This window comes from Bombina bombina, chromosome 10 (assembly GCF_027579735.1).
Source record: "Bombina bombina isolate aBomBom1 chromosome 10, aBomBom1.pri, whole genome shotgun sequence".
In the NCBI taxonomy this organism is placed as follows: domain Eukaryota; kingdom Metazoa; phylum Chordata; class Amphibia; order Anura; family Bombinatoridae; genus Bombina; species Bombina bombina.
Window position 1 is genome coordinate 104,464,992 of NC_069508.1, and position 21,972 is coordinate 104,486,963.

Below are 21,972 nucleotides of genomic sequence, written 5' to 3' on the forward strand. Positions count from 1 at the left end.
ACATTATGGGCCAGATTACGAATGGAGCGAAAAATTGCCCTTTTGCAAGCGTGATATTTGTGCTACACTCGTAATACAGGCGCACGCAATTGTGCGCTGGTATAAGAAGTGGCCCGCAATGCCAACGTGACCTTGAGAGAGCACTTCCATAGGCTCCAATGGGAGCCTTGTTCTGATGCCGTCATACACGGCACGGAACCTAAGTGCAGCAAAGGACGTAAGTCGCGCATCGATGGGCAGCAGATTTAAAATATATATGTATATGAATATATACATATATATTTATGTGGTCAAATGTGTATATATACACATATTATACCGTCACTGAGCTAGGTACATATCTCAATATGAGTGTGTGTTTAACTGCAAAAGTATGCTCCCGCTCCTTCTGTAAGTCTGACCAGCTGATGATAAACAAAGCACTTATGGTCTTTTCCTGTTCACTTTCGTGTCAAGATGGTGTCAGTCCCAACCTCTTTGTTGGGGAAGCCTTTCGATCTATCTCCGATCGGCGTTGCCGCTTCCATCCAAACGCTGTTGCTCTGGTCTGACCAAATCACATGATTTACACACATGTCACCAGCATGGCCGGAAAACACCACCTCGTCCAAGTAAACTCGGGATTCTACATCACACTAGGAGGCGCCGCTGTTTCCCCACAGGCAATTCAAGCAAACATCCAAAGAAGAAGGGAGTATGCGGTAAAGTAAAACTTCACTTTTATTGTACAAGGTTTAAAATCCAAGGAAAGTTCACATGGTATCCAATATACAGTCTACGTGTTTCGGCGCTAGGCCGTATTCATAACTGCTAAATCACATACTCAATCATCACCTTATAAAGGGTGTCTAACACACTCATTGGCTAAAAAAGGGGATACACCCCCTAATCTAAATTAACACATTAGATACCCATCGGTAAATAGATTATCCACTCCACTCTCACATCAAGCTGTTATGTTAAACACAAAATTCTACATGTATTGGATAATTGTATATCCCCACACTCTAAGTACTGGTGGCGTACAGCAAATAATAAAGATAATGATGATATATATGCAAAAAGCAAAGAGGAAAAGGGCATATGTACATATAGCTCAGAACACCAAAAGATAACAAAGCTGATACAACAGGGTCTTAATGCTGAATATGATCTTATTAACTATTGGGAGTGAAAATACCCTTCACCTTGTGCCCTATGGTAGCCTGGTGTGCGACTAGAGAGTTTGCAGCAGGTGTGCGACTAGAGAGTTTGCAGCAGGTGTGCGACTAGAGAGTTTGCAGCTGGTGTGCGACTAGAGAGTTTGCAGCTGGTGTGCGACTAGAGAGTTTGCAGCCGGTGTGCGACTAGAGAGTTTGCAGCAGGTGTGCTACTAGAGAGTTTGCAGCAGGTGTGCGACTAGAGAGTTTGCAGCAGGTGTGCGACTAGAGAGGTTGCAGCAGGTGTGCGACTAGAGAGTTTGCAGCTGGTGTGCGACTAGAGAGTTTGCAGCAGGTGTGCGACTAGAGAGTTTGCAGCAGGTGTGCGACAAGAGAGGTTGCAGCAGGTGTGCGACTAGAGAGTTTGCAGCAGGTGTGCGACTAGAGAGTTTGCAGCTGGTGTGCGACTAGAGAGGTTGCAGCAGGTGTGCGACTAGAGAGTTTGCAGCTGGTGTGCGACTAGAGAGTTTGCAGCAGGTGTGCGACTAGAGAGTTTGCAGCAGGTGTGCGACAAGAGAGTTTGCAGCAGGTGTGCTACTAGAGAGTTTGCAGCAGGTGTGCGACTAGAGAGTTTGCAGCAGGTGTGCGACTAGAGAGGTTGCAGCAGGTGTGCGACTAGAGAGTTTGCAGCAGGTGTGCGACAAGAGAGGTTGCAGCAGGTGTGCGACTAGAGAGTTTGCAGCAGGTGTGCGACTAGAGAGTTTGCAGCAGGTGTGCGACTAGAGAGGTTGCAGCAGGTGTGCGACTAGAGAGTTTGCAGCTGGTGTGCGACTAGAGAGTTTGCAGCAGGTGTGCGACTAGAGAGTTTGCAGCAGGTGTGCGACAAGAGAGTTTGCAGCAGGTGTGCTACTAGAGAGTTTGCAGCAGGTGTGCGACTAGAGAGTTTTCAGCAGGTGTGCGACTAGAGAGGTTGCAGCAGGTGTGCGACTAGAGAGTTTGCAGCAGGTGTGCTACTAGAGAGTTTGCAGCAGGTGTGCGACTAGAGAGGTTGCAGCAGGTGTGCGACTAGAGAGTTTGCAGCTGGTGTGCGACTAGAGAGTTTGCAGCAGGTGTGCGACTAGAGAGTTTGCAGCAGGTGTGCGACAAGAGAGGTTGCAGCAGGTGTGCGACTAGAGAGTTTGCAGCAGGTGTGCTACTAGAGAGTTTGCAGCAGGTGTGCGACTAGAGAGTTTGCAGCAGGTGTGCGACTAGAGAGTTTGCAGCAGGTGTGCGACTAGAGAGTTTGCAGCAGGTGTGCTACTAGAGAGTTTGCAGCAGGTGTGCGACTAGAGAGTTTGCAGCAGGTGTGCGACTAGAGAGGTTGCAGCAGGTGTGCGACTAGAGAGTTTGCAGCTGGTGTGCGACTAGAGAGTTTGCAGCAGGTGTGCGACTAGAGAGTTTGCAGCAGGTGTGCGACAAGAGAGGTTGCAGCAGGTGTGCGACTAGAGAGTTTGCAGCAGGTGTGCTACTAGAGAGTTTGCAGCAGGTGTGCGACTAGAGAGTTTGCAGCAGGTGTGCGACTAGAGAGTTTGCAGCAGGTGTGCGACTAGAGAGTTTGCAGCAGGTGTGCGACTAGAGAGTTTGCAGCAGGTGTGCTACTAGAGAGTTTGCAGCAGGTGTGCGACTAGAGAGTTTGCAGCAGGTGTGCGACTAGAGAGTTTGCAGCAGGTGTGCGACTAGAGAGTTTGCAGCAGGTGTGCGACTAGAGAGTTTGCAGCAGGTGTGCGACTAGAGAGTTTGCAGCAGGTGTGCGACTAGAGAGTTTGCAGCAGGTGTGCGACAAGAGAGGTTGCAGCAGGTGTGCGACTAGAGAGTTTGCAGCAGGTGTGCTACTAGAGAGTTTGCAGCAGGTGTGCGACTAGAGAGTTTGCAGCAGGTGTGCGACTAGAGAGTTTGCAGCAGGTGTGCGACTAGAGAGTTTGCAGCAGGTGTGCGACTAGAGAGTTAGCAGCAGGTGTGCGACTAGAGAGTTTGCAGCAGGTGTGCGACTAGAGAGTTTGCAGCAGGTGTGCGACTAGAGAGTTTGCAGCAGGTGTGCGACTAGAGAGTTTGCAGCAGGTGTGCGACTAGAGAGTTTGCAGCAGGTGTGCGACTAGAGAGTTTGCAGCAGGTGTGCGACTAGAGAGTTTGCAGCAGGTGTGCGACTAGAGAGTTTGCAGCTGGTGTGCGACTAGAGAGTTTGCAGCAGGTGTGCGACTAGAGAGTTCGCAGCACATGGTTGATTGAATTTACACAACACTGTTTCTTTTCATTTATGAATATCATGTTTTAGTTACATGTATGTCAATGCATTAGCGTATACGCAATTATATAAAGTGTGTTTTATATCAGGGGGAATCGTGGTCTCATACTATACTTGCTCTGTCTTTGTTCAGGTTCGAGTAGTATTTAATATACACAAGAACTGATACCTTTGTTTGTGTAACAATGTAGTACATTCATGAGATAGGATAATATGAGACTACTTGTGAGAGTGAGCTATAATCCCTTCACATACACTATTGAAAATATAGCTTATGTATATATTGTACTTGACCAATTACTCCATCTCACACATGCAGGTATAAAATTATATGATATTGTACTACCTTGTTATCTTTTGGTGTTCTGATCCGATATAGTGGCTCATGTCCGCTGCACATCGATAAATGCTGACAGCATACGCTGTCTGTATTTATCATTGCAGCAGCAGTTCTTGTGAACTGCTGGTGCAATGCCGACCCCTGCAGATTTGCGCTAGCAGGGGGTGTCAATCAACCTGATCGTTTTCAATCTGGTTGATTTCTGTCTGCCGCCTCAGAGCCGGTGAACAGGTTATGGTCTTTAGACCGCTGCTTTATAACTTCTGTTTAGGGCGAGCCTTCACGGAGCATATACATATATATTTGCAATATAAAACATAGTCCCCATAGACCGCTATGTAAGGCACTTTTCAGTGCCGTTTATTTTCTAATACCCCTCACTTTAACCCCTAAAAACTGCTTCATGCAGTTTAAAAAAAATAAAAAAATAAAAAGATGCTACAAATTTTTTTTTACAAAATGAACCTCACACTTTATTTTGGGGGCAATTGTGGGACATTTCGAAAATTAACTAGAGATCTGATCTCTGGTTACTTTTTGGAGCGCTAATTGCACTTGTAATGGCTGGTTATTTATCGTGCAGTCGCAAACAGGCAAATTTGCCAGTTTCCGGCCGCGCAATAAATTAGCACTCCACTTGTTATCTAGCCCTATAAATATTATTTTGCTTGAAAAAAGGGTTAAGTGAAAGTTGTTTCAATTTGAAACTAAGCTGGAACTAGGAAGTGTATAATTATGGACAACCGATTCCTGGGACTCTAAAGCTCACTGGCCGACTAGGACAATTCCAACAGGGAAAATATAGCGGAACATCCAATAAAAAATAATAATAATAAAGCTATGTAATACATTTTGAAACATTTTCTTTTAGAAACAGCAGAGAACATGTTTAGAGGGACAATATACTCCAATTGTCACATAACTGCATGTAATAGACACTACTATAAAGAATAAGATGCACACATACTGATATAAAATCCAGTATAAAACTGTTTAAAAACTTACTTAGAAGCTTCCAGTTTAGCTCTGTTTAAAAGGTTACTGGAACACCCAGTGCAAGTGGGAAATATCAGACACTCCCCCCCCCCCCTTCCTTTGCATATGAAAAGACCCTTTACACAAACAGAAGCAAGTTGGAGTAGGTATACGTCGGTATTCTCCTAAAACGTTAGGGCTTTGTTAAGAGTCTGAAAATCAGAATAATGTTAAGCAAAACTATTCATTTTTAAAAAACAACTTTATGGGCTATATAAATAGATCTACAAAACATTTATGCAAAGAAAAAACGAGTGTACAATGTCCCTTTAAACATCATGTCCCTTTAATTGAAGAATCTGTGTTGCTAATAGAATCTACTCATATTGTTGGTTGACAATTATGCTGTCAATTTCTTTCGTTTTCAGGGGACACTTGTAAAGAAACATGCTTGCTGTGGAACACGATAAAGCAAAATGCTTACTTGTAGCCACATACATAGATGGAGTGTGGGGAAAAGTGCAAATGTTAATAATTACTAATTTACGGCTAGATTACGAGTTTTGCGGTATGAGTGAAAAAGCAGCGTTAAGGCTTATAACGCTGCTTTTTCACTACCGCTGGTATTACGAGTCTTGCAAGTTTAGGGGCACCGCACACTTTTTTGGCCTTACTGCAAATTAACTTACGCAATTTGCATTAAGTCTTTTTTCGATGGGACTTCCTTTGCGCCAATATTACGAGTCTGCCTGGGAGGCCAAAAAGTGAGCGGTACACCCTATACCGCCAAGATTCGTAACGCAATCTAAAGTCAGTAGTTATGAGTTTTATGCTACAATGCAGTAACATAAAACTCATAACTAAAGTGCTAAAAAGTACACTAACACCCATAAACTACCTATTAACCCCTAAACTGAGGCCCTCCCGCATCGTCAACACTAAAATAAAATTATTAACCCCTAATCTGCCGCTCCGGACATCGCCACCACTATAATAAACATATTAACCCCTAAACCGCCGCACTCCCGCCTCGCTAACACATAAACTAAATAAACATAAACTACCTATTAACCCCTAAACTGAGGCCCTCCCGCATCACCAACACTAAAATAAAATTATTAACCCCTAATCTGCCGCCCCTAACGTCGCCGCCACTATACTAAATTTATTAACCCCTAAACCTAAGTCTAACCCTAACACCCCCTAACTTAAATATAATTAAAAGAAATCTAAAAAAAAACTACTATTAATAACTAAATAATTCCTATTTAAAACTAAATACTTACCTGTAAAATAAACCCTAAGCTAGCTACAATATAACTAATAGCTTAGGGTTTATTTTTATTTTACAGGTAAGTTTGTATTTATTTTAACTATGTAGAATAGTTACTAAATAGATATTAACTATTTACTAACTACCTAGCTAAAATAAATACAAATTTACCTGTAAAATAAAACCTAGCCTGAGTTACACTAACACATAACCTTACACTACAATTTAAATACATTACCTAAATTAAATACAATTACCTAAATTACAAAAACAAAACAAAACATAAATTACACAAAATAAAAAAGAAATGATCACATATTTAAACTAATTACACCTAATCTATTAGCCCTATCAAAATAAAAAAGCCCCCCCAAATAAAAAAAAACCCTAGCCTAAACTAAACTACCAATAGCCCTTAAAAGGGCCTTTTGCGGGGCATTGCCCCAAAGAAATCAGCTCTTTTACCTGTAAAAAAAAAAAACCTAATCTAAAAAATCCTAAGCTCTCCATTGCCCTGAAAAGGGCATTTGGATGGGCATTACCCTTAAAAGGGCATTTAGCTCTTTTTCAATTGCCCAAACCTCTAATCTAAAAATAAAACCCACCCAATAAACCCTTGAAAAACCTAACACTAACCCCTGAAGATCCACTTACAGTTTTGAAGACCCAACATCCATCCTCAACGAAGCGGCAGATGTCCTCATCGAAGCCCGCAGAAGTCTTCATCCAAGCGGCCAAAGTCTTCATCCAAGCCCGCAGAAGTCTTCATCCAGACGGCATCTTCTATCTTCATCCAGCCGGCGCGGAGCGGCTCCATCTTCAAGACATCCGGCGCGGAGCATCCTCTTCAATCAATGTCTTCTTGCTGAATAAATGTCCCTTTAAATGATGTCATCCAAGATGGTGTCCCTTGAATTCTGATTGGCTGATAGAATTCTATCAGCCAATCGGAATTAAAGGTGAAAAAATCCTATTGGCTGATGCAATCAAATTAGCCAATAGGATTGAGCTCACATTCTATTGGCTGTTCGAGCTCAATCCTATTAGCTGATTTTTTCACCTTTAATTCCGATTGGATCGGAATTAAAGGTGAAAAAATCCTATTGGTTGATGCAATCAGCCAATAGGATTAAGAATCAATCCTATTGGCTGATCCACTTAGCCAATAGGATTAATTGCAGAACTTAGGTTCATATGGTCACATGATTTCTGCAGCAAAAGTCCTCTACTGAACATGGGCAATAAACTGTCTCCTAGCAACACTTTAAAGGTGAAAACAATTGTCTTCATGTAGAGATCACAGCCCCCCTTGTGGGGTTGCGACAGGAAATAATAGACTCTGAACTCCTACTGGGAATTTGTTCCATGTGTCAACTACACTTACTCTAAAGAAGTTGTTACAAAAAATATTCCTGAGCCTGTTCACTTGTAATAGGATTATGGCCCCCTGCTTTAGTGTTGCACTTTTTCATTAATTTCATCCACTGCTTATTAAATTCCTTAAAGGGATATTACACTTAATTTTTAATCTTCAATAAAATGTTTAAGGCACAGCATTACAATATATATCAATTATATATTACATTATGTAGTTTGCTTGTGTTTGCTGAAAAATACATCTGAGAATTGCTATTGTTTTACTCCCCCAATAGTGGCTGGGGCACCACCATCATACATAAGTATGTTGAACTTTATCTGAACCAGCAACATTCTACACAGTGATTAGTTAGCTCAGACCACAAGCTCCCTTAGATCTGCCCTTATTCGCCATAGCAAAGGAAACTGGCATCACAGAGAGGACAATCTACAATAAAGTGTGGGAATATATGGGTTAAAAACCCTCTGGGGCCCATTTATCAAGCTCCGTATGGCTCGCCAGAAACACCAGGTATGAAGCAGCGGCCTAAAGATAGCTACTCCATAACCTGTCCACCTGCTCTGGCAAGGTGGACAAACATCGCCGCAATTCAACCCGATCGAATACGATAGGGTTGATTGACATCCCCTGCTAGTGCTGATTGGCCGCGAATCTGCAGGGGGCGGCATTGCATTGCATTCAGCGATATCTGTCGGACATGATCCGCTGATCGGATTATGTTGGACAGACACATAGTAAATAGGCCCCAATGTCTCTTACTACCTTATCTGTAATCTTTACAGGAATTATTGTATTTGTTTTTTTTTTTTACTAATAACGGCCCTTTAACATCAGCTGCTTTCCTGAGCAGGTTTCAACCAGTGATTTGCATTGTGAGAATGCTGCAAATGATTTATTCGGAGGCCATGACCTGTTCAAAACCAGCAATAGTAGAACATTTTAATGTTTAAACACTTGCAGGGGGTATACACAAGGTTACCAAGGGACATTCATGAAATAATATAATGCTGTAATGCCATACCATATTATTATACTATTATTATTATTATTATTATTATTATCAGGTATTTGTAGAGCGCCAACAGATTCCGCAGCGCTGTAAACATATTGCAAGAACTTATAAAAGTATACAAAGTATCTTTAAGTTATGGTAGTAACTTTGTCTTCATACTGTAGCAGAAGATTTTTTTTTTTAGTGGTGAATTTAATAACTGTTGAAGGGCTTCCTGTCTTAGGCACTTTGTTGCTTGCCTTTAACACATATATATATATATATACACATACTTGACAGGAAAAAACAAAACCAAAAAATATAAAAAAACAGCTTACACAAAGTACTTATTTCACTAGAGCATTCTCTTCACAGTACAATATTGATGTAGGGCACCTCTTTACACTAATAAAACAGTACAGAAAATATAACAGAAATTGGGAGCACTTAGATGAGAATGTTAAAATGAAGTTTCCACAACAGGTTATCAAAAAAATGTCTTTATTATATATACTCAAATTGAATAACATATGACACTGGTGTCTATATATAAATAATCATCTATTTAAAATAATGTTGCATGCACACTTGATATCTAATACAGGTTCTGCTGTTAATAAAAAAAAGGAAACCTAAGTATTCTTATTTGTATCCTTGGTTGTTAAAGGGACATTAAATCCAAAAAAATTATTTCATGATTCAGATAGAAAATACAATTTTAAACAACATTCCAATTTACTTCTATTATCTAATTTGCTTCATTCTTTAGATATCTTTTGTTAAAGAAATAGTAATACACATGGGTGAGCCAATCACATGAGGCATCTATGTGCAGCCACCAATCAGAAACTACTGAGCCTATCTAGATATGCTTTTCAGGAAAGAATATCAAGAGAATGAAGCAAATTAGATAATAGAAGTAAATTAGAAAATTGTTTAAAATTGTATTCTCCATCTGAATCATGAAAGAAAAAAATTGGGTTTAATGTCCCTTTAACTATGGCGGATATCTGAAAAAATAGCTACTTCCTATATTTGTAGCAATTTGAAACGTCAGTTAAAGGGACAGACTACACCAGAATTTTTATTATTTAAAAAGATAGATAATCCCTTTATTACCCATTCCCCAGTTTTTCATAACCAATACCATTATGTTAATATACATTTTACCTCTGTGATTACCTTGTATCTAAGCTTCTGCAGACCGCCCCCTTATTTAAGTTCTTTAAACAGACTTGCATTTTAGCCATTCAGTGCTGACTCCTAGGTAACTTCACGTGCATGAGCACAATGTTATCTATATGGCACACATGAACTAACACCCTATAATTTTGAAAAAAATTAAAAATGCATTCAGATAAAAGGCAGCCTTCAATGGCTAAGAAATCTGCATATGAGCCTCCTAGGTTTAGCTTTTGACTAAGAATACCAATTGAACAAAGCAAAATTGATGATAAAAGTAAATTGGAAAGTTGTTTAAAATTACATGCCCTGTTTGAATCATTAAAGTTTCTTTTTGACTAGACTGTCCCTTTAATCATGTAAAATAGAAAAACCTTGGTTAGAAACGGTCTTACTGTCTTAGTACGAACTTCGGGCTGTACAAAATTGTTTCCCCAAAGCTTGTAGCTAATATTTGAATTGTAATCCCTTGAGCGAATCTCTTGAGCGGCATAACCACTCACAACGCTCACAGTGGTCTTGGCCGTCCTGCTGGTCACGTGATGAGTTTTGTACTCGATCGGTTCACCTTATAATAAATCTTCTGATCCACACTCCCAGATTCAGTCAGGTGATCAATGTATTTTGGCTTAGCACCTTTTTCAAGACTTCCTTCCTTTATAAAGCATGTTAATTAACCCTTCCTTTGCTTTTTCAGAAAGATTTTGTACAACAACATAATTGGATCCTCTATGGATACATGTTTTTTTTTTTTTAATATATTTTTATTAAGGTTTTTATACAGTGGATACAGTATAGAAAAGGTACAGGTTCATTAGATCGCCAGTGTACAATAGTTTGCTTTAAAGAATTCCACATGTCAAAATAAAAAACAAAATTTAGTTAGATATATGTACAATAAATAATACAATATGATATACAACAATGTTCCACTGACATTCTCTCTAATTCCTACACTGACCATTAACTCAAAATCTAGTGTGTTTGAGCTGAAAACCCCTGTACTTGATTCTCTTCTGCTGTATTTTAACCCCTTAAGGACAAGGTCATTTTTCAATTTCTTTCCCTGAAGGACCAGGGCTATTTTTACATTTCTGCAGTGTTTGTGTTTAGCTGTAATTTTCCTCTTACTCATTTTTTGTACCCACACATATTATATACCGTTTTTCTCGCAATTAAATGGACTTTCTAAAGATACCATTATTTTCATCATATCTTATCATTTACTATAAAAAAAAATATAAAGTATGAGGAAAAAAATGGAAAAAAATACACTTTTTCTAACTTTGACCCCCACAATCTGTTACTCATCTACAATCACCAAAAAACACCCATGAGTTTAGAAATACCCAATGTTTACATGTTCTTTTTTCTCTTGTTAAGTGTATCCAGTCCACGGATCATCCATTACTTGTGGGATATTCTCCTTCCCAACAGGAAGTTGCAAGAGGATCACCCACAGCAGAGCTGCTATATAGCTCCTCCCCTCACTGCCATATCCAGTCATTCTCTTGCAACTCTCAACTAAGATGGAGGTCATAAGAGGACTGTGGTGTTTTATACTTAGTTTATTTCTTCAATCAAAAGTTTGTTATTTTTAAATGGTACCGGAGTGTACTGTTTATCTCAGGCAGTATTTAGAAGAAGAATCTGCCTGCGTTTTCTATGATCTTAGCAGAAGTAACTAAGATCCTTTGCTGTTCTCACATATTCTGAGGAGTGAGGTAACTTCAGAGGGGGAATAGCGTGCAGGTTTTCCTGTAATAAGGTATGTGCAGTTAAAATATTTTTCTAGGGATGGAATTTGCTAGAAAATGCTGCTGATACCGAAGTAATGTAAGTAAAGCCTTAAATGCAGTGATAGCGACTGGTATCAGGCTTATTAATAGAGATACATACTCTTATAAAAGTGTATTTTAAAACGTTTGCTGGCATGTTTAATCGTTTTTTACATATGTTTGGTGATAAAACTTATTGGGGCCTAGTTTTTTCCACATGGCTGGCTTGAATTTTGCCTTGAAACAGTTCCCTGAGGCTTCCCACTGTTGTAATATGAGTGGGAGGGGCCTATTTTGGCATTTTTTTGCACAGCAAAAATTACAGACACAGACACCCAGCTTCTTCCTGCATGATCCAGGACTTCTCTGAAGGGCTCAAAAGGCTTCAAAAGTCGTATTGAGGGAGGTAAAAAGCCACAGTAGAGCTGTGGCAGTTGTTGTGACTGTTTAAAAAACGTTTTTGTCATTTGTTATTCCGTTTTTGGTATTAAGGGGTTAATCATCCATTTGCAAGTGGGTGCAATGCTCTGCTAACTTATTACATACACTGTAAAAATTTCGTTAGTGTAACTGCATTTTTTCACTGTTATTTCAAAATTTGGGAAAATTTGTGTTTCTTAAAGTTCTTCAGGGAGTTCCGTTTGAACCCCTTCATTCCATTGATATTAAACTTTTATCTTGGAAAGTTCTGTTCTTGATGGCTATTTCCTCGGCTCGAATAGTCTCTGAGTTATCTGCCTTACATTGTGATTCTCCTTATCTGATTTTTCATTCAGACAAGGTAGTTCTGCGTACCAAACCTGGGTTTTTACCTATGGTGGTTTCTAACAGGAATATCAATCAAGAGATTGTTGTTCCATCATTGTGTCCTAATCCTTCTTCAAAGAAGGAACGTCTTTTGCTTAATCTGGACGTAGTCCGTGCCTTGAAGTTTTACTTACAGGCTACTAAAGATTTTCGTCAAACATCTGCCCTGTTTGTCGTTTACTCTGGACAGAGGAGAGGTCAAAAAGCTTCGACAACCTATGTCTCCTTTTGGCTTCGGAGCATAATACGCTTAGCCTATGAGACTGCTGGACAGCAGCCCCCTGAAAGGATTACAGCTCATTCTACTAGAGCTGTGGCTTCCACCTGGGCCTTTAAAAATGAGGCCTCTGTTGAACAGATTTGCAAGGCTGCGACTTGGTCTTCGCTTCACACCTTTTCAAAATTTTACAAATTTGACACTTTTGCTTCTTTGGAGGCTGTTTTTGGGAGAAAGGTTCTACAGGCAGTGGTTCCTTCCGTTTAAGTTCCTGCCTTGTCCCTCCCATCATCCGTGTACTTTAGCTTTGGTATTGGTATCCCACAAGGAATGGATGATCCGTGGACTGTATACACTTAACAAGAGAAAACATAATTTATGCTTACCTGATAAATTTATTTCTCTTGTAGTGTATCCAGTCCACGGCCCGCCCTGTCCTTTTAAGGCAGGTCTAAATTTTAATTAAACTACAGTCACCACTGCACCCTATGGTTTCTCCTTTCTCGTCTTGTTTCGGTCGAATGACTGGATATGGCAGTGAGGGGAGGAGCTATATAGCAGCTCTGCTGTGGGTGATCCTCTTGCAACTTCCTGTTGTGAAGGAGAATATCCCACAAGTAATGGATGATCCGTGGACTGGATACACTACAAGAGAAATACATTTATCAGGTAAGCATAAATTATGGTTTTTTTTGCAAGTTATAGGGCAATAAATACAAGTAGCACTTTGCTATTTCCAAACCACTTTTTTTCAAAACTAGCGCTAGTTACATTGGAACACTGATATCTTTCAGGAATCCCTGAATATCCATTGACATGAATATATTTTTTTTAGAAGACATCCCAAAGTATTGATGTAGACCCATTTTGGTATATTTCATGCCACCATTTCACCGCCAAATACGATCAAATAAAAAAAATTGTTCACTTTTTCCCAAATATTTTCACAAACTTTAGGTTTCTCACTGAAATTATTTTCAAACAACTTGTGCAATTATGGCATAAATGGTTGTAAATGCTTCTCTGGGATCCCCTCTGTTCAGAAATAGCAGACATATATGACTTTGGTGTTGCTTTTTGATAATTAGAAGGCCGCTAAATGCCACTGCGCATCACACGTGTATTATGCCCAGCAGTGAAGGGGTTAATTAGGGAGGATGTAGGGAGCATCTAGGGTTAATTTTTGCTGTAGTGTAGTAGACAACCCCAAGTATTGATCTAGGCCCATCTTGGTATATTTCATGCTACCATTTCACCGCTAAATGCGATCAAATAAAAAAAAAACGTAAAATATTTCACAATTTTAGGTTTCTCACTGAAATTATTTACAAACAACTTTTGCAAGTATGGCATAAATGATTGTAAATGCTTCTCTGGGATCCCCTTTGTTTAGAAATAGCAGACATATATGGCTTTGGCATTGCTTTTTGGTAATTATAAGGCCGCGAAATGCCGCTGCGCACCACACATGTATTATGCCCAGCAGTGCAGGGGTTAATTAGGTAGCTTGTAGGGAGCTTGCAAGGTTAATTTTAGCTTTAGCATAGAGATCAGCCTCCCACCTGACACATCACACCCCAGGATCCCTCCCAAACGGCTCTCTTCCCTCCCCCATCCCACAATTGTCCCCGCCATCTTAAGTACTGGCAGAAAGTCTATATTTAAAAAAAAAAAGAATTTGTATAGCATATTTACATATGCTGCTGTGTAGGATCCCCCCTTAGCCCCCAACCTCCCTGATCCCCCCCAAACAGCTCTCTAACCCTCCCACTCTACCTACTGGGAGCCATCTTGGGTACTGGCTGCTGTCTGCCAGTACCCAGTTTAGAAAAAAAAGCCTTTTTTTTTATATTTTTTTATTTTTCTTCTGTAGTGTAGCTCCCCCCCCATAGACAAACCCCCCTCCCAGATCCCTTACAATTAACATTTTCTGCTGCCCCCCCCCCCCTCCCACTTATCAATCCAAATTTTTCTGTAATATAGCGGTTCCCACCCGCTCCCTCCCCGTGCACACGCCCGTTCGCTGCTCCCTGTGCTCATTCCTGAGAACCCCGCCTCCGATCCAGCCCCCCTCTCTCTTCAATCTTCCATCGATGGCCGCCCACCCGCCTCCCACGTCGGCTCCCACCCACCAACGATTGCGGCCATCGATGCCTGTGCAGAGTGGGCCACAGAGTGGCTCTCTCTGCATCGGATGGGGGAAAAATGTTATTGCAGGATGCCTCGATATCGAGGCATCACTGCAATAACGTACAGGGTACGTCGCTGGTCTTTAAACACCAGGTTGTGTGCGACGTACCCTGTACGACTCGTGTCGTTAAGGGGTTAACTAGCTATTCAGATAAAAGGCAGCCTTCAAAGGCTATGAAATCTGCATATGAGCCTCCTAGGTTTAGCTTTTGACTAAGAATACCAAGAGAGCAAAGCAAAATTGATGATAAAAGTAAATTGGAAAGTTGTTTAAAATTACATGCCCTGTTTGAATCATTAAAGTTTATTTTTGACTAGACTGTCCTTTTAATCATGTAAAATAGAAAAACCTTGGTTAGAAATGGTCTTACTGTCTTAGTACGAACTTCGGGCTGTACAAAATTGGTTTCCCAAAGCTTGTAGCTAATATTTGAATTGTAATCCCTTGAGCGAAAGCCACCAGCTCCTTAAAAGATGTGCAGCATAACCACTCAGAACGCAGTGGTCTCGGCCGTCCTGCTGGTCACACAGTGGTGTCGGCCGTCCTGCTGGTCACGTGATGAGTTTTGTACTCAATCAGTTCTCTGTATAATAAATCTTCTGATAGTTTAGGTATTCACTGTATACCATAACAACACTTCTTATCAGTAGTTTGTAGTAATCTTTGGGAATGAAAGTATATAACCCTCAAACAGTGATTCCTCTGTAGTAAAAGTTGTGGGAGTGTATCCACACTCCCAGATTCAGTCAGGTGATCAACGCATTTTGACTTAGTGCCTTTTTCAAGATACCTGACACCCAGTGGCAGCTGGTGACTTTTGAAGATGGGGGAGCACTAGCCCCGCCCCCTCAGATGGCTCCGCCGCCCATTTTAATGTGTGTGTATATATATATATATATATATATATATATATATACACAGAATATATATATATATATATATACACATATAATATATATATATATATATATATATATATATATATACACATATAATATATATATATATATATATATATACACACACATACATATATATATATATATATACACACATACATATAATATATATATATATATATATATATACATACATTGTAGTAACTGGTATACTTTTGTATTAAGGGTTTGAAATATAACAGAAATCCCTCAATAAATAAGGGATGTGTTTCTCTTTTGTAAACTAAGCAGGTAATGGTAGTTTAAATTACCTGAATAGATACTGTGAGATAGTTGCTTTTGAAATCTTTTTGTAGATTATAAGATATAAGTTTGACACAGCTGAGTTGGTATAACTTTAGTCAGGTAGATTTGATATATTCATTGAGATAGCAATTCAGAGGTATTGAAGTCAAAACCTGTCTTCATGCACACACACAGTCATTCTAAAATATATACAGATCCAAGCAATCCAAAAGACACAATCAATATAGCATATGTGGATGTTCCAATCTTTACTGATAGTAGTAAGCAGAGCTTGATGCGGTTTTATATGGCACAACTTATACTAAATAAGGAAGGTAAGTATAATAATGCTGCACAGAGTAAGTCATTTCAAACGTGAGGCAATATGAGGTTACAAAGCAAGGTAAGTATTATCCGGATAGACAACATACAATACCCCACAAGGATCCGGTAAGAGCAGAGCTGAGCAGTGACCGCCGATGGCGGTGAGAAGCTGTGTGTGCGCGGCTTGGTTTCCGGAACGCTGAGGATGTAGATCTGGATGCGTATGAATCTGAAGACGAAGTCAGGTAGAAAATCCACAAGGGAATCAGCTGTAGCTACAATTAGCAAGTAGGAATGGCACAAGGAAGCAAACGTAACAGTGAACTTCAATATTCAGGCAATGAGTGTTGGAAGTTACTACCCTATAAAGGAAAGTTAATTAGGTGGGAGGGGATAATCCTAAAAGGAATATCACAGATCCCCCCAGTCAAGGAATCACCCCAGGGGATTCCATCCGAGGCTTCTCCGGGTAACGACGATGAAAAGCAGTAACCAGACGAGGTGCATGTATCTCAGTAAACCTTTGCCAAGAATTTTCCTCCGGACCATAACCTTTCCACTTTATTAAATATTCCAGCTTATGCTGTCTTACTCTGGAATCAAGAATAGACTCAACTTCAAATTCTTCCTGATTCTCCACCAAGATAGGCGGGGGTCTTAGATTAATACCGTGATGGTCTGTAGCAGAATAAGGTTTAATGAGAGACACATGAAATGTGGAATGTATTTTATAAGAATCAGGCAAAATGAGTCTAACTGCATTCTGGTTAACGATCTTATCAATAGTAAAAGGTCCTAAAAATTGATTGGCAAGTTTTTTGCATGGTATCTGCAACTTGAGGTTCCTGATGGATAGTAGAACTTGATCACCAATTTGGTAAGTGGGACTTGGACTATGATGATGATCATAGTTAAGTTTTTGATAGTCTTTTGCCTTTGAGAGAGAATTCTTCAATTGATCTAACCTTTCTTGTAAAGAATTGGTGAATTCTGTGGCACTAGGTGAGTTTACTTCTTTGCTAGAAAGAGATACGGTATTGGGATTGAATCCATAAGTAGCAAAGAAAGGTGACATTTTAAGAGAAGTGGAAACAGAATTATTGTAAGAAAATTCTGCCATGGGGATATAATCAATCCAATCATCTTGTAAGTAGGTAATGAAACACCTAAGATATTGTTCAAGGGTTTGATTCGTTCTTTCTGTAAGTCCATTTGTTTGAGGATGGAATGCAGTAGTGTATCTACTATCTACTTTTAGTAATGTGCATAAGGATTTCCAAAAAGAAGAGGTGAATTGTGTACCTCTGTCCGTAATTATTACGGTGGGTAATCCATGTAATCTTACAATTTGATTCAAAAAGGCTGCAGCTGTTGCGAGAGCGGAAGGCAAACCTTTCATAGGTATGAAATGAGCCAGACGTGTTAGATGATCTATTACAACTAGTATGGAAGTGTAATGTTGAGAGTTAGGGAGATCAACAATAAAATCCATAGATATGGTCTCCCATGGTTTATCTGGGATAGGCAGAGGTCTTAAGAGAAATACAAAATAGGAATATATAGGCGCTCTATGTAAGTCACACAGAATCCCAAAATAATGTACAATTGGATTTGTATAGTAAGAAAAAGTAATTGCTGTCTATATAAAGCTCAAAGTTATACTGAACGGCTTATTGAAGTTTAAATAAAGTTAAGCTCATGTATAAGTTAAATTGAGCTCATATATACATCGATATGTATACACATAGATAAATAAAATTCTATACTCTATATAATATTATTTAGTATGGAGATATACAACCTGGTGCCAAAGGAAAAAGATAGGTCTGTCCAAAGAATACAAATGTTATATTGTTTTGTCACAGCTCACTTGAGTTCATTTCTTTTCCTTGTTGACAGATCTCAAAGAAGTGTTAAATGCTGCAGGCAAATTTCCAATTATGTGTAAACTTGTGTTGGGTGCTGCTTTTTGATCTGTTGCCTCTTGTGCTTCAGATAAAGAATACAGGAATCTAAGAAAAAAAGAAAAAGCGCATCCTCCGATTCAAGTGATAGAATTTAATAACAACAAATAAGCGCTTACAATATGCACTTACAAAATTAAATATAAATTACGCCTGTAGAATAACCTCTCCGGTTACAGCTGAAAGACTGTCTTGTGCTTCCTCCAAAACACCGCTAACACCTGGAGTCCTGCAATCTCTGTATGCGGTTCGTTATAAGCTCCAAAGTGTCGTCAAAGCAAATGAAAGGTAAAAGCGGGTTGGTCGGTAACAAAGATAGAGTTCGTTGTCCAAAGTCAAGGACCAATAATTTTACCAAACTTTGGACAACGAACTCTATCTTTGTTACCGACCAACCCGCTTTTACCTTTCATTTGCTTTGACGACACTTTGGAGCTTATAACGAACCGCATACAGAGATTGCAAGACTCCAGGTGTTAGCGGTGTTTTGGAGGAAGCACACGACAGTCTTTCAGCTGTAACCAGAGAGGTTATTCTACAGGCGTAATTTATTTTTAATTTTGTAAGTGCATATTGTAAGCGCTTATTTGTTGTTATTAAATTCTATCACTTGAATCGGAGGATGCGCTTTTTCTTTTTTTCTTAGAGGTCTTAAGAGGCCTATTGGCTTTTTATGGGAGATATTGTTTCTAGCACAAACATCACAGTTTGTTATGTATAGATAAATGGTGTGGTTCATCCCAGGCCACCAGAAATTTCTTCTAGTTAATTCTATGGTTTTTTGGATACCCAGGTGACCAGCTAAAGTTCCATCATGGGTTTGTTTAAGGATAGTGTTCCTTAAAGATTCAGGAATGAACAACTTCCTTTTGTAATAATATAGTCCCGTCTGTGGATCTTTATCACAAGATCCAGGTATGTTAGGGTCTTTATTTAGAACCTCAAGTATTTCCTGTTTTAAAGGAGATATAACTCCTATGAATCTTTCTTCAGGGATTACAAACTCAGGGTCATCAGACAGATCTTTTTCATACATTCTAGATAAGGCGTCTGCCTTAATATTGAGTTTCCCTGGTTTATATGTAATTAAAAAATTAAACCGGTCTAAAAAGATGGACCAACGGACCTGTCGTGAATTAAGTGTTTTACTTTTCTTTAAGTATTCTAAGTTCTTGTGATCAGTGAAAATTATGAAAGGGAGATTTGAACCTTCAAGGAGATGTCTCCAATGTTCCAGTGAACATTTTATTGCCAGTAACTCTTTATCCCCTATACTATAGTTCTTTTCAGCAGTAGTGAGCATTCTTGAATAAAAAGCTATGGGATGGGTTTCTGTTTTATCTTTATTCTTTTGTGAAAGAATTGCCCCAATACCAGTATTTGAGGCGTCTACTTCAAGAATAAATTGTGAATCAAAGTTGGGTAATGTTAGAACTGGTGCATTAATGAATTGATTCTTTAGAGTCTCAAAAGATAATTGAGCTTCTTTGGTCCAAGTAAATCTCTGTTTCTTACTTGTTAGTTGTGTTAACGGTTTCACAATTAGTGAAAAATCTTTAATAAAGCGACGATAAAAATTTGAGAACCCAATGAATCTTTGTAGAGCTTTAACAGTTGTGGGGACTGGCCAATTTACAATTGCAGAAACCTTTTCTGGATCCATCATGATTTTATTTGGTGTTATAATATAACCCAAGAACTTAATTTCTTGAACGTGGAAAGAACATTTCTCAAGCTTAGCGTATAGTTTGTGTTCTTTTAACCTAGTAAGCACCCATCGTACATGTTTCTCATGATCTTGCAATGTTTTAGAATAAATAAGGATGTCATCCAAATAAATTATAACACATACATCCAATAAATCTCAAAAGATTTCATTAATAAAATGTTGGAATGTAGCGGGCGCATTACTTAAGCCGAAAGGCATCACATTGTATTGATAGAGCCCATAACGTGTTCTAAACGCTGTTTTCCATTCGTCACCTTGTTTGATTCTAATTAAATTATAAGCACCCTTCAAATCAAGTTTAGAATAGATGGTGGCGCCATGTAAGCGTTCAAGAAGCTCAGGAATTAAGGGTAGTGGATATCTGTTCTTTAAAGTAATATCATTTAGTGCTCTGTAGTCAATAATAGGACGTATCGTCCCATCCTTGTTTTTAACTAAAAACATACCTGCTGCTGCAGGGGAAGTAGAATGTGAAATGAACCCTTTGCGGAGATTATCGTCTAAGTAAGCTCTTACAAAAGCTAGTTCGGTTTGAGAGAGGGGATACATTTTCCCATGTGGAACTTGTGACCCAGGTATTAGATCTATCGGACAATCTAATTCCCTGTGTGGGGGAAGACTTTCTGCCTCTTTAAGGTCAAAAACCTCTGCCAGATCCTGATAAGGTCTGGGTATCCCATTCTCTAGAGTAGCTATGGTACAGTGTGGGTAACAGGTCTTCAAACAATAAGAAGAACTTAGTGTTATTTTATTTTGAGACCAGTCTATATTTGGGTTGTGTTTTTGCAACCAGGAAAACCCCAGAATTATTGTGTGTAATGATATAGGAATTAAATCAAATGAGATATATTCAGTATGACCTTCCTTAGTGGTTAAAAGTAAAGGTATAGTGTGATGAGTTATTGGACCTTGTTGTATCAGTGAGCCATCTATTAATTTGACAAAGAGAGGTTTTGCTTTACACACAATAGGTATTTTATTATTCTTAACAAAGGTAGTATCTATATAACTCCGTGAGGCCCCTGAATCAACCAAAGCTTTAGATTGAATGTTTCGCTGGTCCCACTGTAATGAAAAAACAGAATTTATGCTTACCTGATAAATTACTTTCTCCAACGGTGTGTCCGGTCCACGGCGTCATCCATTACTTGTGGGAAATATTCTCCCCCACAGGGAAAGGCAAGGAGAGCACACAGCAAGAGCTGTCCATATAGCTCCCCCTCTGGCTCCGCCCCCCAGTCATTCGACCGACGATTAGGAGAAAAAGGAGAAACTATAGGGTGCCGTGGTGACTGTAGTGTATAAAGAAAATTTTTTCAACCTGATTAAAAAACCAGGGCGGGCCGTGGACCGGACACACCGTTGGAGAAAGTAATTTATCAGGTAAGCATAAATTCTGTTTTCTCCAACATTGGTGTGTCCGGTCCACGGCGTCATCCATTACTTGTGGGAACCAATACCAAAGCTTTAGGACACAGATGAAGGGAGGGAGCAAATCAGGTTACCTAAACGGAAGGCACCACGGCTTGCAAAACCTTTCTCCCAAAAATAGCCTCCGAAGAAGCAAAAGTATCAAATTTGTAGAATTTGGCAAAAGTGTGCAGAGAAGACCAAGTTGCTGCCTTACATATCTGGTCAACAGAAGCCTCGTTCTTGTAGGCCCATGTGGAAGCCACAGCCCTAGTAGAGTGAGCTGTGATACGGTCAGGAGGCTGCCGTCCGGCAGTCTCATAAGCCAAGCGGATAATGCTTTTCAGCCAGAAAGAGAGAGAGGTAGCAGTAGCTTTTTGACCTCTCCTCTTACCAGAGTAAACGACAAACAAAGATGAGGTTTGTCTAAAATCTTTTGTTGCTTCTAAATAGAACTTTAAAGCACGAACAACATTTAAATTGTGTAATAAACGTTCCTTCTTTGAAACTGGATTCGGACACAAAGAAGGAACAACTATTTCCTGGTTGATGTTCTTGTTGGAAACAACTTTTGGAAGAAAACCAGGCTTAGTACGCAAAACAACCTTATCTGAATGAAAAACCAGATATGGTGGATTACACTGCAAAGCAGATAATTCAGAAACTCTTCTAGCAGAAGAAATAGCAACCAAAAACAGAACTTTCCAAGATAATAACTTAATATCTATGGAATGTAAAGGTTCAAACGGAACCCCTTGAAGAACTGAAAGAACTAAATTTAGACTCCAAGGAGGAGTCATGGGTCTGTA

The 21,972-nt window shown here is 39.4% G+C and overlaps 1 protein-coding gene across 1 annotated transcript in view; it reads left to right on the top strand.

Moving 5' to 3' along the window:
• LOC128640854 (histo-blood group ABO system transferase) overlaps positions 1-21,972 on the top strand; it is a 209,636-nt gene that overhangs the window by 14,161 nt on the left and 173,503 nt on the right. The gene's annotated exons all lie outside the window — the stretch shown is intronic.